Source organism: Bactrocera dorsalis, chromosome 3 (genome assembly GCF_023373825.1).
Source record: "Bactrocera dorsalis isolate Fly_Bdor chromosome 3, ASM2337382v1, whole genome shotgun sequence".
NCBI classification, from domain to species: domain Eukaryota; kingdom Metazoa; phylum Arthropoda; class Insecta; order Diptera; family Tephritidae; genus Bactrocera; species Bactrocera dorsalis.
The window spans coordinates 48,164,958-48,182,144 of NC_064305.1; the positions used below are offsets into that span (position 1 = coordinate 48,164,958).

Consider the following 17,187-nt stretch of genomic DNA (forward strand, 5'->3'; position numbering starts at 1 on the left):
TTTGATAATGAGTGGACCATAAGAGATAACCATTGTGAAAAATTTGATATTACGTACCATAACAATTCGTCTGAACAGTAAAACACATTTTTTATTGTAAGATAAATCAAGAGATAATTATAATAGCCATGTTTTCTATATTCTAATTATAAATTTTTGTAATCACAAACTACGTACACGTTTTAAATGTCAGAATTTAGCTATACGCCGGCGATCAGGAATCCTACTCATTCCCAAATGGAGTGTTTGATTATCCCAACAGATTTACCACACTATTTTTTAGTTCTAAGCTAAGTTTTTAAATAAAAAGGATTCTTAAAGAAATTATTTTTTGAATTTGCAATATCTATATAGTAGTAAAAAGTAGTTTAAATTAGCTCACGCAACACTATTTTGCCATGCTCAGTAGCGATACCGCCATAGTATTTAAAAAAATAAATGATTGTTCGAAATATATTCCTTTTGAAGTTATTCAAATCGATAATAACTTGTTTGGCCCAATTAAAAATACAACTCAAATTCCTTAACTTTTAATAGCGGCTCATTATTAGCCAAATTACATTTATTTGTTTTTTAAAGTTTAAATATCAACTTCCACACCATTCATAATCGACCATAATTCACTAGATGTAAAGACGAATTGTAATTCGCGTAGATGCAAATGTTTCTTTTTCAAATCGCTGCTTAGTCACCAACGCTGCCAACTTTCATTTGATGAGTGTTGTTTATTATTTGCGTAGTTCATCCCGATGTTCTATCGGTTTTGGTGGAGCTGGTTCCCCCCACTCCCCAATTCGGCATCATAATATTGCGCAGCACGATATGGTCATAATTCTCATGGTACTTGCTCTTCCATTGATTGTACACCAAAATTCTTCAACCACGGTATGTTGGAGGGAACGACATCGGTAATACATTCGTGAACTTGGCTTTCAATAAGAAGGTAGGATCACAACACATGTCTCAATGACGGTATCCCCACCATTTTTCATCTTTGCGCATAACACGATGAAACCAGTCAATTAATTCGCTCAACTGGTAACGCTTTGGCCTGCAAGGTGGGTGTTTAGCTATTAGAAAGTATGTAAATTCAATTTTGCTCAAAACCTACCCAACAGCCTGATAAACCTGACCAGCAGTACCGGGATTCTAAGCGCAATTTACAATAGGTTATGCAACATCCGAATGTGCTCACCGTAGTATTTGCTCTTCAAAAAGTTGCTTCCACCCTCAAGCACAAAGCTCATTGGTTTGGGACTAGCGTTCTACACCAGCTCCTTTGCTGATTCTATAAAGAATTTAAAAAATACATGGTAAATCTTTTGATATAAAGTTTAATTTTAGCTTACCTAGCAATGCGATCTCTTACACGAGAACGCCATTGAATTTAAAATTTTGTCTCGAATTCACGGCCAACTAATTTGATAACTACATTTGACTATCTCTTAAATCATAAAATTGTAACAGCACCAGACCCATTACGCAGCAATATTAACGTGGCCATGTTTGGTTATTTCGTACTTTTATTGGAATAAAATCGCAGCCGATCTGATGTTTATCGTCCCATGAAAATTGTAAACGCTTTTTATAGATTAAAATAACTAAATAAACCATCGCAAAGGATTTAACCATGAAATAAACTAAAACAAATTGTCTTTGCAAAAACCTTCGTTACGATGGCAAAAATGTAAATATGGCTGTGAATGAGCATAATCTAGACCCCACTATTCGGCATGGTTGCTTATTTGTTCGTAACATTTTTCTGTGGTGAACATTTATTGACTTACCACAGTTAAAAAGAGGCATAAATAAAAAACTTAATTTTTCATGTATTTGCTCATATTGTTCTCATCTTTAAGAATATATATTAAAATAAAACGATTTTCTTTTGAAAATATATTAAACTTTTACATATAACCAATATTTTTGGGACAACTTTTACATAAATTATAAGAAAATAACACAATGCAACCATTTTCCGGTTAAAAGTCGGCCATCTTGGATTCAAATAGAAACTCAACCCCGGACTACACTTGGCGTTTCTACAGTGGCACCTCTCAGCTGTGCCTTTGTTTACATAACATCAGCTGATACTTTCTTTACTCCTCCTCTACCGTGATCACGACTATGTATTCCATCGTTTACATATGTCATAGACGAGAGCTAAACAACTGGATATAATGACAAAATGGGCTACGCTACTAAAGACCTTGCCCGCAGGTTCCATTTTCAGCTACTCTACCTTCGCAGTTAGTTACGGTAGTGTTTCAAAAAAATACAATTAATATATTTTTCCACTTTTCTGAATTTGACTGCCTTTGTAAGAGGGTTGATCTCTTCCTGAGTTCTAGACTTAATGAAGATTTGTTGTCTTTTTTGTTTGTGTCTGTTCGTGTTCACCATATAAAGTGAATGTCCGTTTTGTGTGACTTCCGTAGCTTCAATCACATTAGATAGAGATACTTGATGACATGTCGCCGTATCGGATAATATTGAAATATGTGACATACATGTTAATATTTTGACGCACTATAATATTTTGATAAGCTAACTTGTTATTGATACCAAGTAATTAATGCAATCGTTATCCAATAGGTTACTTCTGTTTTAGTATCGGGGAAAAAACTTACTTTTTCTTCGCTTTGACTACACTTCATACTCGCTCTCTCTTATTGCTGTTGCGCAAATGTTACATATAATATATTGCTCTAATTTGTGAACTATTGTGGAAAGCTATCTTTTACTCTTTGGTTAAGAGTGTCCTTTTGGTTGGCTTTTTGTTTGGAGCCATTCGTTACCCAAAATAGTTTGTTTGGTTATTGTGATGGTTACCTATGTTTTTGGTTATTTATTGGTTACAGAAAACTTGCACATCGTCACTTGCTAAGACTAATGTGATTGGTTAATCATTGGTTACCAATGCCCAGCGTATCGGTTACCTTTTTTCTCATAAATTTTTTTAAAATTTACTTAGAGTATAATAGTTCTGTTCACCTAACGGTTGTAAATATTACCTAAAACTAAGCGAGATGACGTGAAGAGTTGAAATCCGCGTAACTGCAAGCTATAACTTGAGAAAAGCTGAGATATCGTAAAGAAATTTGTTATGTGGGTGTCTTGGTACAAAAATATTAACAAGTCCATCCATAACTAGGATTATATCTTATATGCGTAACTTCACAGAGCGAAAAGTACCTCTTAATATAGAACAATCTAGAAACTATAGATTCTTTCAGTAAGATATTCTTCATATATTTGTAGAAAAAATCTTTTGAATATTTCCAAACAGATGTCTTTAAAAAATTATAGCAGATTCCTTTTGATATTTCCAAAGGGACAACGTATATTATTATGAAGATACCCTTATTGACATTTCTTTAAAGTTTCAATGGATTTCATACTATAAGTAAATTGAAAGTCGTTTTTATTTTATTTGTTTTATATACTTCATATGTATATAGTTACAAAAAATTAATTTTGTTATATAGTGATAAACAAAATAGTAGCATTGGTTGTTTTTTTTTTTTGTTTAGATAATGTTTAATAATTTTTTAAAAAGTATAGCTCTTTTTCAAATTGGTACCATATAAATCACATTTTTAAAGATAAATATTATTAACAGAATTTACTAAAAATTAACCTAATGTTTTTTGGCAACTGTCAATACACTCAGTGCCAGTATTTTAACGGCCTTAAAACTTTAAGTCCATTATTGAAATCAAAAAAATGTGTTGATGGCCCGTCTAACTGTTTAAATTGTATTATGCTATACATATTGCTGGAATAACCAATTAAATACGATTGATAATTTTGTGAAAAACTTATATAATGAAATTTTTAACAAGGATTTTTACAGTATTATCTTTGATTAAAAAATGTATTACTTCATAAATATTTATATCGTCACTTTGAGAGACAGTATGAAATGTAATGCTTTGAAAAATGATCTCAGTTGTTGTTTTATATAAATTCAAATCTGGCACTAAAGAAGTTAAGTATGCTCTATTTTCGAGTTTAATATTTACTTTTAATTGTGTATTCTTGTTGCAAAAATTTTTTTAAATATATAATTGGCGAATCTCAGTGACGATTTTATAGCTAAAGTCAATGAAATATTCGTTCTAGAGGTAATGTTTCTTGCATATTGCTTGTGAAATTGGTGTACACTGTACAGCCTCAATCATTCTTTAGTTTACTGTCGACGCGGATAGATGTGCGTGCGCATCGCTGTGATTATTTAGAAGTGCGTTTTCTGCGATTTTTTGCGATTGTCTTTTGTACGGTAATTTGTTTACGCGTTTTAGCTGGCACCGTTATTGCCTGGCGCGTGTACGTAGCGGTCGGTGAGTTTGTTTGTACGATCGTTGGGTGCGAGGGTTATTTACCGCGAGTTGTTGTTGTTATTGGCGGAAGTTTCGCACGGTTCAAGTCCAGCACCGTGTTGTTGGCATTCTTGCTGACAGGACTACCTGACAGTAGTTCTGGACAGGATTGCCCAAAGGGTGCAAGCAACTGTCCAGCGTTGGAGATTGCAACTACTGCGAGGACCAACGGTCGTATCAGCGAACCATTTAGCCCAGGTGCGATTCGTCTCAGCGCCACATCGGTAGACTCCGGACCGTAACGGGGACATTGTCTGGCCGGCGGCCAATTGAGTGGCCTTAATCCGACCACTGGTGGGGGTTGTGGGCTGTGCCACTGCGAGCACGCTATAATCGATCACTTGGGTGGTCGCTATTACTGAGCGGGCCTGCACGTGACTCCCACTTTTCAGCGCGTTCAGATGCACGCACCTGGAGAGCAGTTGCTCCAGAATCTTCTTGTCCAAGAGCCTTCTGCGCTAGTGGTACGCCAGCGGATCAGCTCGACTGGAAGGATAGTCGGGAAGCGAGATGCCTCCTGGACGGAAAAGGAGGACTAAAGCCCTCGCTGGAAGCGGAGAATCCGCCACTTCTACGATGTGCGGAGAAAGGCGCGTTTGGGGTCGCCGCGTTAAGAGGAAGTGAGGGAGGAAGCGAGAGTTGTGGCGGGAGTGCCAATGTGACCACCTCTGGGAAAGCGGTTGCGCGTACGGGGTCGCCGTGGAATGTGTGCGGAAACGAGGGAGGGAGCGGAAGTTGTGGTGGAAGGGCCAGTGTGGCCACCACTGAGATAACGGTTGTCCAACCGTCAAGGACGGTTGGCAAAGAAACGGGTGTCGGGCGTGCTAAGGATGCTGAAAAAAAGCGAGAATACTCGCAGTCAGTCATTTTGCGGCTGCCAAGAGAATAACGGGGGAGCTAAACGACCTGGTTTGTGAGGCCAAGAATTTGTTGCAGGGACGGCGAGCTTGCATCAAAATATGAGGCGCTTCTGATGACGGTCATAACTGAGAATGCCCATCTTCGCGGTCAAGTGGACGCCCTTAAAGGAAGTTGTGGGAGACACTTCTCCTCTGCTCCTAGCAGGTCAATGCCGGTTCCGTCGGCACCGTTGCCTTCGCGTCCAGCACCTCTGCTGGAAGCAATTAGACCGGTGACGCCGAAGCCTGTGGAGAATTGGTCGGTCGTTGTCAGGAGTAAGGGGTCTGCAACTTCCTCTTTGGAGGTAATAAATAAAATGGTCAAGGAGGTGGTTCCCTCACTTGGTGTGAGGGTCCACGCAGTCAGACCAATTAAGAAAGGTGGGGCGGTTATTCGCACTTCCTCTATTTTAGAGAGAAAGAGAGTGGCGAATAATAAGAAATTCGAGGAGGTGGGGTTGGACGTGACTGTCAACAGGAAGTTGGGTCATCGGTTGGTGGTCTAGGGGGTCTATACGAAGATCCGCCATGAATTCGTGGAGGAACTACTCCGGCAGAACCTCCAGGATTTCAGCCCGGCGTCACAGAGGTCGGACGTAAGAATGGTCAGTCGTCCCTGGAGGGAGACCGCTGATGGTAGCACCAATGTCGTCCTTGATGGTACGGTTAAGTTGATGTCCGCCCTATTGCAGGCAACTAGGTGCTACATAAAGTGGTTCTCTTTCAGGGTGCGACCGGATAGCCTGTCGCTGGCTGCTTCTGTTTCATGGGATTTGATCACACGGTGGCTGATTGTAGAGCTAGAGCAGATGTCTGTCGGAGGTGCAGTCAAGAAGGCCATAGAGCTGCCGGTTGCGTCAATTCAGCTCATTGCCAGACACTGATGGGTGGGATCATCCAGCTTAACTGTCAGGGCTCTTATGCCGTGATGTGCCAGTTGGGGGGTTGCATAGTTGAGGGTGGTTGTGGTGTTGCTTTTTTTTGAATGAGCCGAGCGAATGAAATACGTTTGAAGGGATTTCAACGTTAGATGGGGGGTTAAGGGAGGGTGGGGATTGAGTGATCATAATTTGATTAAAATAATGGTTACCCCTCGATCCCCTCCCTCGCCCTGTGAGAGTCCTTGATAGGGTTTTTGGTAGGTATGAGTGTTCTAGAGGAGGGAGGATGTCATCTCTCTACGCGTCGGTGACACTCTGTTATCGTCGTGAAGAGAGTGTGCGGGGGTTCTGTTAGGTGCGTTCTTTGCCAGGTCGAAGGTGCAGGTACCTCAAGCATAAGAGGTGCCTGTCCCTCCATTAGAGGATGTGGAGTTGGGGTACGCCTTTGGCCTGGTTAGGTCTAAACGGTCCCCAGGTTTTGTGGTTTGAACGGGGAGATGTGTAAAAGCTTGTGGAACTTCATTCCGGAAAACCTGGAGGATATCACCAATAAGTGCGTCTGGGAGGTCACGCGAGTGGAAAAGTGCTAGGATTGTTCCTCTCCTGAAGTCCCCTGACAGGATCAAGAGCGATCATCGATCTTATCTGGGCATCAGTCTCCTTCCAATACTTGGAAAAGTGTTGGAAAGAGTCAAGGTGGAGCGGTTTCAAGAGCTAACGCGGGGTATGTGGTCGGATAGGCAGTTTGGGTTCAGGAAAGGACGCAGAAAGGCCTTTCTAGTCGGCATGAATTGGAAGGTGGAGATTGGAGTTGTTCGTGGCTGCCCCCAGGGTTCCATCTGTGGTCCATATATTTGGAACCTTATGATGGACACTCTGCTTGGGCAGCTGTAGCCACTCTGTAAGTGTTGTGCATATGCGGACGATCTTCTTCTTACGGTGGAAGGTCGCTCGCGGTCTGAGGTAGAGCGGGCGGGGGGAGATCTCTTAGAGATCGTGGGGTGTAGGTGTGGGGGTGGACATTCGAGGGAAAAAGCGGCGACAATGCTGATTAAGGGCAGATTGTCACCGGTTCGTCCACCGATTTTTCCGTGTGAATGGGGTCAGCATCAGATATATGACGCAAGTCAAATATTTGGGGTTGAGCATGAGTGAAAGGATAAGTTTTACTGCACACTTGACGAATGTGAAGGGGCGACTGCAGGCAATCGTAGGCAAAATACCCCACATTTTGAGCAGTAACTGGGGTCTCGGAGGCGCTGTATGGTGGGAGGCAGCCACGACTGTCTCGGGGCCTAAAAAACAATTCTCAATCCAGCGCTGTATGATACTTGCATGCTTGCTGTATGTCGCACCGTCTCAACGGATGCGATGCAGGTTTTGTTAGGTGCACCCCCTCTGGACCTGCTTCTGCTTTTGAGCGGCGTGGAGTAAGGCTGTCGTCACCAGGTACCCACGTTAAACACACCGGACGTTGTACAGCCTCGAATCTAGTTGACCATAAATATTTTAAAGATCCTAACTTTTATATTATAGATGGATAATGTACCAGATTATATTTTGGTTTTAAGTATTCTTTAAATACACTTTGGTATGTATCGTTATGCTGTTTAATTATCAATATGAGGTTACTTAAATATGTCGAAATTTTAAAGATCCTAACTTTTATATTATAGATGGATAATGTACCAGATTATATTTTGGTTTTAAGTATTCTTTAAATACACTTTGGTATGTATCGTTATGCTGTTTAATTATCAATATGAGGTTACTTAAATATGTCGAAATTTCTCAAGCTTTTTGAGATTCGAAAAGTTACTTTTACGTGGGGATGCCGGATTAAAATAAAAAAAAACACCAAATTTCCTGTATCGAAAAATGGAATTAATAATAAAATAACCGACAATTTAAAACACGTGCGTATGGTTTCACAGTTCAATTCATATTCAGTTCAATTCTTATTCCGTTTTAAGGAATCGCTTAGCCTAAATCTTAAACATAAGGCTTAATCTAGTGGTAATGTAAGTATGTGTAACAAAAGGGGTAAGTAATTATCTTTCGTTAAACAATGTACAAGCTTATGTTGTTAAGATAAGTATTAAAGTAAGTAATAGATTAGTATTATTAATGCATTATTAGTGTAAATATTTTATATAATAGAGTTTCTTCATTTAATTTTTAATAATTTAATATTCAATATTTTACAATTCATTAAATTATTCTTGCTTTAGGTATAAATATGTCGCTTGACGCAACACCGGCCACCGTGACAGGATCAGATTCCTTCCACCTACTTTGGAAGAAAGGCCTGTTTACGGATAGGACGCATAATTGTGCTTGTCTTGGTCGCTACGTCTGCGACTCGCACCTTGCCATCTTGCCCTTCGACGGTTGCGACGACGCGTCCCCAACTCCGGCCTTGAAATTTCGGAAATTCGCCTAAAATCGTGAAATTGTCTACCTAGCGCCTGAACAAAAGTTATTTGTCACGTCATTTGCAACCGAAATGCTATACGTAATCAAGGCCGTAGGACGAACCGTTCCCGAGATACGAGCGAAAATGCGGCGCGCTACAGCGCAAGGTGAAAATCGGCTTGCGGCCACACTTCTTGACGTTGATTTCGCCGAGTGCTATCACTCACATTCATTCACCTACTCCATACGACACGTTCGGACTGGTCTCCACATATATATTTCTTCATCGAGTTCCTTCACTCTTGTCGGTGATTTCGCCGAGTTCTATCACTTACATTCATTTCCCTGCGCCATACGACACGTTCGGACTGGTCTCCACATAAATATATTTTCATCGAGTTCCTTCACTCTTGTCGTTGATTTCGCCGAGTGCTATCACTTATATTCTCTCAACAGAAAACAGAACTCAAAATGTCTGTATCTAAATTTAAATTTAGACAGAAATGTCCTGTGTTTGGCATATATCCGTACAGTCTCTCTGAGTCCCAGTTACCTACTTACCAGGATGTTCTTTTGTGTTATCAGTTTGAAAGATTTCGTATAGGGCGACTTCGAGGCGACAACTATGAACCTAGGAGTAAAGAGGTTACAGAAATAGTTGCAAAAAAGGTTGAAAATACTTTCAAAAAGTCATCTATTCCGATAGTTTCACACACCAGAGTTCTACAAATGCTCACCACATACCATAAGAAATTTCTGACTCTTAAACAAATGTTTTTGAGGAACCCAATAGGTTTGAGCTCTAAAAGAGACGACTTTGTCTCTTCTGCCGGAAAATTATTTGACATCGCTGCTTGTAAATGCATTTATTTTTCTTCTTGCACTTGTCCAAAGGAAAGGAAAGTTCCTATCAATGAACAACCATTTCTCTTGGACCAGAGAACCAGAAGAATTGGTCGCATTGGAAGTGTTGATCTACCTGAAACAAAAAAGATTACAAAGAAAAATGAACGTAAAGAAAAGCTTTCAAAACGTCATTCAACATCAACACTTACCAGAAAAGTATCAGCTAGAACTCGTGACCATTCAGATCAGCCAGACTCTCATACAGACGACAACAATGTAGGTGCGTCGCACATGGATTCTGATGATGAACTTTCTCTTCCATCCTCTAAAACCAAACAAAACACATTAGTATTAGAACACACTGCTTTAGCTGCCCAAAGATTTGGAGTAAGTGATAGAGCAGCGGCCTTGATTGTTTCATCTGCTTTTCTGGATGCCAAAAAAAGTAGGTTTGATAACAGAGGATCAGGCTAACTATGTCACTGACAAATGCAAGATTAGTCGGGCAAAAAAGTGTTGGAGTTAAGCTCCAAAACACCGAAAGTATTGACTCTGTATATGGGCTGTATTTTGACGGCCGCAAAGACAATACACTTACAGAAGTCAGGGAAGGTGAAAAGTACTACCGCGATACTGTCAAAGAGGAACATATTTCTCTTATAGCGGAACCTGGTTGTCATTACTTTGGCCACGTCACCTCTCCTTCCGGGTCAGCTGAGGATGAGACGCAAGCTATATGGCAACATTTAAAAGACAATTCAGTTGATGTGGAACATCTAGAAGTTGTCGGTGCTGATGGCACCAACACGAACACAGGTTGGAAAGGTGGAATCATTCGGAAACTTGAAGAAAGAATAGGTAGGCCATTACAGTGGGTTGTTTGTCTTCTACATTTTAACGAACTTCTATTTCGTGCTCTTTTCGAACACATAGATGGTGTCTCAAAGAATCCAAATACATTCTCTGGCGACTTAGGTTAACTGCTCCCTGATTATGAGAAGTTGCCTGTTGTCAAATTTGAAAGTTTTCCATCCTGCAAATTACCTTCTGAGGTTATTAATCCGACCCTACTTAGCACAGACCAAGCTTATCTCTATAATATATCAGAAGCTGTTATTTCCGGTCAATGGTCCTCAGATTTAGCGTCGATGCATCCAGGTAACATGTGCAAATCTCGCTGGCTCACCTGTGCAAATAGAATTCTGAGATTATACATTTCTACTGACAAACCAACAAAGGAAATAAAGATTTTGGTCAAGTACATACTTACAGTTTACTCACCTTTGTGGTGCTCTATAAGATTCAACAGTTCAATCAAAGATGGCTCGCGCCATCTCTATGCTACAATTCAAAGGTTGAGATACTTACCTGTTAAACTGCGCAAGGTTGTCGATTCATCCATTCAACAGAATGCTTTCTTTGGTCTTCCAGAAAACACTCTCCTTAGTATGATGACTGACGAACGGATAGAAGTCAGAAAGTTGGCCCTTGACCGTCTTCTGGCAGCCAGAGAAGCAGAGTCTGACACTGTAAATGGAAGGGATAGATGTAATAAAGTGCCAAAGCTAATAGCATTTCAAAGCTAATAATTATTACGATATGATTAACTGGAAGACTATTACCTTGACTGTTTCACCAGTTCTTTGTTCAGTTTCTAACGAAGAACTCATAAAAGGGCTGTCGGGAGACACTGCAGAGGTATGGAAATTTAGTGAATTCCTCTCTCACACCGTGGCAGTCGAGAGAACCGTCAAACTGGTGACAGAGGCATCTTCTAAAGTTATTGGCCCCCAATCTCGTGATCGTTTTATACGCTCTACACTGAAATCTAGGCAACAAGTGCCAAAGTTTAATACAAAATCTGATTTTATCAATAAATTTGACACAGATTCAGATTAAAACAAGCCATACACATATGGTTGGTTGGTTGGGTTGGGCTTGGGAGGAACCCGAAGAGCAGCCACCTCCACGCGGTGGGTTCTGGGTGATCAATACAGGTTAGCTGAGAGCTGCACCAATTTTCACCTTGCGCTGTGGGGCGCCGCCTTTTCGCTCGTATATCGGGAACGGTTCGTCCTACGGCCATGATCACATATACCATTTCGGTAGCAAATGACATGACAAATAACTTTTGTTTTATACATTTTGCCATGAGATGCGTATTTCAGGCGCTAGGTAGACAATTTCACGATTTTAGGCGAATTTCCGAAATTTCAAGGCCAGAGTTGGGGTTGAAGATGCAATCCGATCTCCAAACAAAAAGTTGCATTGGAATCAGGAAGTACTAAGGCAACTTTTCCGCACTATTAGAAATCCCGAATCGAAAAAAGTCCGGAATCGACCCACCCTAGGTTATACTACTATATTCCATGTTCGGAATCTTGTCATATTTTCAATGCAGGTCGTTAGCTTGATGGGCGTTTGTTTAATTCGAACCTTCTTTATTGAGACTTGTTAAAGTGATTTTGAAATTAACAGGTTATCAGCGTGCCAACCCGATTCTGTTGTCGAGATGCCGACTGCAGCCCCCAGGCCTGCTATTAAAAAAACCTTGTTCGCTGACAAACAGGGGGTAAGACGCGGAGTTGAGGTTGACATTTGATTAACAGAGGTTATGTAATCGCTTTACCATCCCTGGTCCATTTTTCTTAATTTGGATGTCGCCAAAATTTTTGGGGCCCGTTTCTATTTACCTTATTATTTTAGATTTAACTACTACCTTTCCAGAACTGTCCCTGACATACTATATATACATCTATCGCATATATTCCGTGTGATGCTGGCTCTTTGCATGTCCCACCAAAAACACTCATCCAACATCGTTTTCCCTATGGTCCGCACCGTTCAAACAGCTCGTCTTCTATAGCTACCATTAAGGGGCAGTTATTATTGAGCTTTCCCTCTCCCCAGAAATGGTCTTTAACGGGTGATCCAAGAGGAGGTACTTTTTTCAATAGCATTTTTTTGATATCTTACGCGTTAGTCGTGTCAAGCTGTTATATTATTAATGTTTAGTATTGTTTGGCATTTCATCTTGGAGAGACTTCCTCTTTATTACGAAAATTCGTGAGCTGCACTCAACTTTTGGTCAGAATAATCGGCTTACTGGGCATACTAGTCGCTACACCAATCCGATTTGGCGCCGTTCGCAGCAACTCGGACTGACCTATGGAACGACTTAGTGCATTGTACGTCTAAATCTTAAAACGAAAGCATAGAAAATACAGCATGTGCAAAAACCATTTCTTGCTCAATGGGTATGTAAACAAGCAAAATTGGCATATTTGCGATGAAGAACAACCTGGACGGTTTCAATAGCCGCCATTTCATCTAAAAAGCAATGGTTTGGTGTGGGTCGACCGGTGGATTGGTCTATATTTGTTCAAAAATGATGACCGTTAACGAGCCACGATAACCTACTATTTGATGCCTGAAATTTAGGCTATTTATCTCGGCGACATTTGTTTCAACAACATGGCCCCACTTTGTACACATCGCATTAATGAATGGATTTATTGCTCACAAGGTCGTGTGATATCAGACTGTTAGACTTTTTGCTGTGGGGATATGTAAAAGCTAAGGTTTACAAATATGCGCACAATCCCGCTTCGTTTCAGACCTTGAAGCAAACCATCACTCGTGTCGTTTGCCAGTCAACAGTGGAAATGCTCAAAGGAATCATCGAAAATTGTATTCAACGGATGGACTATCTAAGATGTAGTTACCAACATTTAAAAGAGATAATCTTCAAAAAATAAATGCCATAGAGAGAAGTTTCTGTTTTCCTTCTGTAAAAAAATGGGGTACATCGATATGGATAGCCCTTCGCTGCAAAAACAATAAAAACAAAGTACGGAAAAGTTTTCAACAACTGTAGAAGTATTAAATTATGTTACCAAAATTAGCTTTTTTTCTTTTCGAGAAATAACTCATTAGTTTATACAGTTTTGATGAAACCAAACCGTAAATATTTTTTTAAACGTTCTTTTCATACGATGATAAATATGTGTTTATTATAGCTGTTTGTTATAGTTGTTAGTAGTACAGCTTAAATTATAAAACCATTACAAAACCTTTTGGCGAGACTTTAAATTCGCAAAATTACTATTGATAACGTCGTAATTCTTTTAAACTTTTACAAACAAACAGTACATTTAGCTGACTAGCATTAAAATTAACTTTTCCGATTCAAATCATTTTTTGTTAGCTTTGTGTGTAGTTCGCAAATGATATTGATTTTCTGGAGCAACACGAAAAAGCGACATTGCCTTTCAAGTTTTGAAGAAATAGCAAAGAAGCATTCCTTCAGTTCCATGTCCCACTGAAGGCAAAAACGACTCCAAAAACATTAATAATAAAAACTAGTTGATTTACATAGGAAACCTGTTTTGATTCTTTATTTAATTTGTAAATTTTTAAGAGCTTGATTACATTATGAGTATGAACTCACCGTAAATAATCTTTCAAAAGTTATTGGTAGTTCCTGATTTTTGACTGCAACACCGTTCAATATGACAAGTAATATTTCGTGTAATATTTCTAGGTAGGTAGGTAGCAGTGCAGCCCTATTATCTATCGGGCTCAATTAGCACTTGATGTGCCATTTTGATACACTATTCGTAGAACCTCCTGTATCTGCTATTACGTTTCACTTTCTCTCTCAAATCATTTTGAGGTTTCGATGAAACTACCTATGTCTGATATACTTTTGGTAGAAATCCCTTCAAGGTTTTGTGCTTGATGGATTCCAAGTGTTTTGTGTCGGATCTGTCCTAGAGCGGGGCATTCGCAGAGAAAGTGGAAATTTGTTTCCTTGTTCCCTGCTACTCCGCAGCCTCGGCAGATGTCGTTTTAGGGCATACCCATTTTGGACGCATTTTGCCCAAATGGCTTGTGCCCTGTTGTGGTAGTTATGATGCATTTTGTAAAGTTTTGGCTTGGTATTAGCTTCGCCTCGGATTCGTTGTGGAGAGCTCCTGCCTTTGCCAACTCGTCTGCATTTTCGTTACCGAAAATGTTCCTGTGGCCGGGAACCCAGATCAAGTCTAGTTGGAGCTTGTCTTTTATTGAGCTTAGTGCTTTCTTGCAGTTGTGAACTATGCTGGAATTTGTCATGGGTGAGGATAAGGCCAGGAGCGCCGCCTGGCTATCTGTTAATACAGTTGCTTTATGTATCTTCTCGTGGTTTTCTAATAGAACTTCGCAGGCTTTTTCTTTGCCTAGTACTTCTGCTTGGGAGATACTAGCTGAGTCCGTGGACGTATAGAGGAAGATATGCCTAGATCAGCGGAGAATACCCCCGTGCCTATTCCGCAGTCCATTTTGGACCCGTCGGTATAGACTGAGATGGTATCCTCCTCTCTTATTTAACCTCTTCTCCATTCTCGTCTAGATGGTATCCTCACCTGGAAGTTTCTATTGAAATCCAGCTTTGGGAGAATGTAGTTTGATTTATTAATGGGTAGCTTGTTTAGGATTACATTATGTCCGTAGTTTTGCTGATTCCAACCACCCAATTCTTTTATTCTTATCGCCGCAAAAGCTGCTGTTTTGTAAATAAAAGTGTCCGTGGGTAGTTCATTACCACATTGAGCGCATCAGTCGGACATGACCTGAACATGCTGCTCTTTGTATTCCATTTAATTTTTTAATGTTGTATCGTTTGTTTAGCGCTGGCCACCATACCAGAACTCCATACGTAAGTATAGGTCTTATGACAGCCGTATACATCCTCATGATTACACTTGGTTTGAGGCCCCAATTCTTGTTGACGATTTTTTTACAAGTATAGTAGGCCATGTATGCTTTATTTATTCTTTTTTCTATATTTATTTTCCAGGACAGTTTGGTGTCAATCTCCACCCCCAAGTATTTAGCTGTGTGGGACAGAGTGAGTGTTGTACCGTTTAGTACCGGAAGTTGAAACTGAGGGATTATGGTTCTGCTTGTGAATAGCATCAGTTCCGTTTTGTTCGGGTTAACTTCTAATTCATTGTTCTTAGTCTTAGGTTTCGAAGTGCTCTTTCCATAAACTCGCTGACTGTTGAAGGAAACATGCCTGATACCAACAACACTATATCGGCTGCATATGCTACTGCTTTCACTCCTCCACCGTTTAGTTGGTGTAGTATTCTGTTCAGGGCTACAACCCATAGAAGCGGAGAGAGGACCCCTCTTGAGGCGTCCCTCTACTCACATAACTTGTTTGTGTTGCAGCGCCGTTTGAAGCTATAATCCTTCTATTCTCAAGCATAGATAGTATCCATCTGCACACAGTGTCATCTATGCCACCATGTGTCAGAAAATTAATTATAGCATATACTTCTATGTTATTGAAGGCGCCCTCTATGTCTAGAAAAACAGCCATGGTGTATTGTTTGTGTGTAGTGATTTTTCAATTACACTTATCACCTCGTGTAGGGAAGTTTTGGTTGATCGGCCCTTTTTTTTGTTGGGACTTCGATAAATTATGAGTCATTATTGTTCTTACATGTAAATCTATTGGCCTTTCTAGTACCTTCAGCATAAAGGAGATAAGGCTTATAGGTCTAAAATCTTTGGCATTCTCGTGTGTTCTTCTGCCTAGTTTTGGAAAGAACACAACTTTACTTCTTTTTCAACTTCTTGGGATGTAAGATAGTTGAATGCTAGCTTTGTATATATTTTCAAGCCTTTGAACTATTGGTTCTACCAGTTTTTGCAGCATTATGGGCATATCCCGTCAGGACCTGCCGATTTAAATGGTGCAAAATTATTTATGGCATGTTTGATTTTGCTTTTGTCTACTATTTGGCAATATAATCAGCTGTGTTTAACGGTGGTTCTGGTTGAACCCTCGTTGAAGGTGTTTGCTTACTCCCGGGGAAGTGCGTTGTAAATAATTAGTACCTCCAGAGACTCTTTTGCCGAGGAGGTCCAATCATTTCCCTCCGTCCTAATGTAGGCAGTATTAATATGATCTTTGGATAGCATTTTGCTCAGCCAAGCTCTCTGCGAATTTCTATTGATGTGCAGAAAGATCGCCATGAGTCGTTTTTAGCTTTCCTGATTGCTTTTTTGTATCTTTTCATAATATCTTTAAATGGATGTGTGTGTTCTCAAATTCTTGAGTTCACTGTTCCACCAAGGAAGAGACTTTCTTAGCGAAGTGGACTTATTGAAAGTTGTGGTTAAGATTTTTTCCAACTTCTCTACTTCTGAATCTAGTTCCTGAGGATTACTGATACTCTTATTGCCTCCCTTTTCAAGGCATTTTGTTACTATACTGGTAAATTTTTTCCCACGCTGTTCTTCTAGGGACTCTGTGTTTCTCGCGGATGCTGAAGAGTATCCAGAAGTGATCCGACATAGAAGGCTCATCGGATACCCTCCAGTTATCCACAAGGAGACTGCCTGTTTCTGTTGATAGCGTGAGGTCCAGCACTTCCTCCCACCCCGGAAACCTATCAGAGCTTGGGAAAATAAAGGTTGACTTATCGCCCTTGTTGCATATACTTAGATTGCTATTCAGAATATACTGCAAGAAGGGATTTTCCTTCTGTTCCACCTTTACCAGTGTGATATCTGCTGTGCTGTAATTAGGACAAAGAAATGCTCTTATATTTTTATTGATAAGAATGCATGCCCTAGGTTTACCTTTGTTCCGTGTGAAAAAATGTTATAGTTGCTGCTGTTTAGCCCTTTAATGGTGTTTTCATTGACCCAGGGCTCCTGTATTAGGCTAATGTCGATACCCCCTCGTTCATGACGGTTGTCAGATTCACT

At 40.2% G+C, this 17,187-nt stretch overlaps 2 long non-coding RNA genes across 2 annotated transcripts; both read right to left on the reverse strand.

The window, feature by feature from the left end:
• Nucleotides 1-519: 519 nt before the first annotated feature.
• Nucleotides 520-2,126, reverse strand: LOC125777200 (uncharacterized). Its single transcript, XR_007422153.1, has 3 exons — nt 1,350-2,126; nt 1,112-1,288; nt 520-1,051 (listed from the first exon to the last, which is right to left on the reverse strand). It is a non-coding gene; the product is annotated as an uncharacterized LOC125777200 (long non-coding RNA).
• A 5,959-nt stretch (nt 2,127-8,085) lies between these two features.
• LOC125777237 (uncharacterized) lies at nt 8,086-16,723 on the reverse strand. Its single transcript, XR_007422197.1, has 2 exons — nt 9,633-16,723; nt 8,086-9,556 (listed from the first exon to the last, which is right to left on the reverse strand). It is a non-coding gene; the product is annotated as an uncharacterized LOC125777237 (long non-coding RNA).
• Between the last annotated feature and the right edge of the window lie 464 nt (nt 16,724-17,187).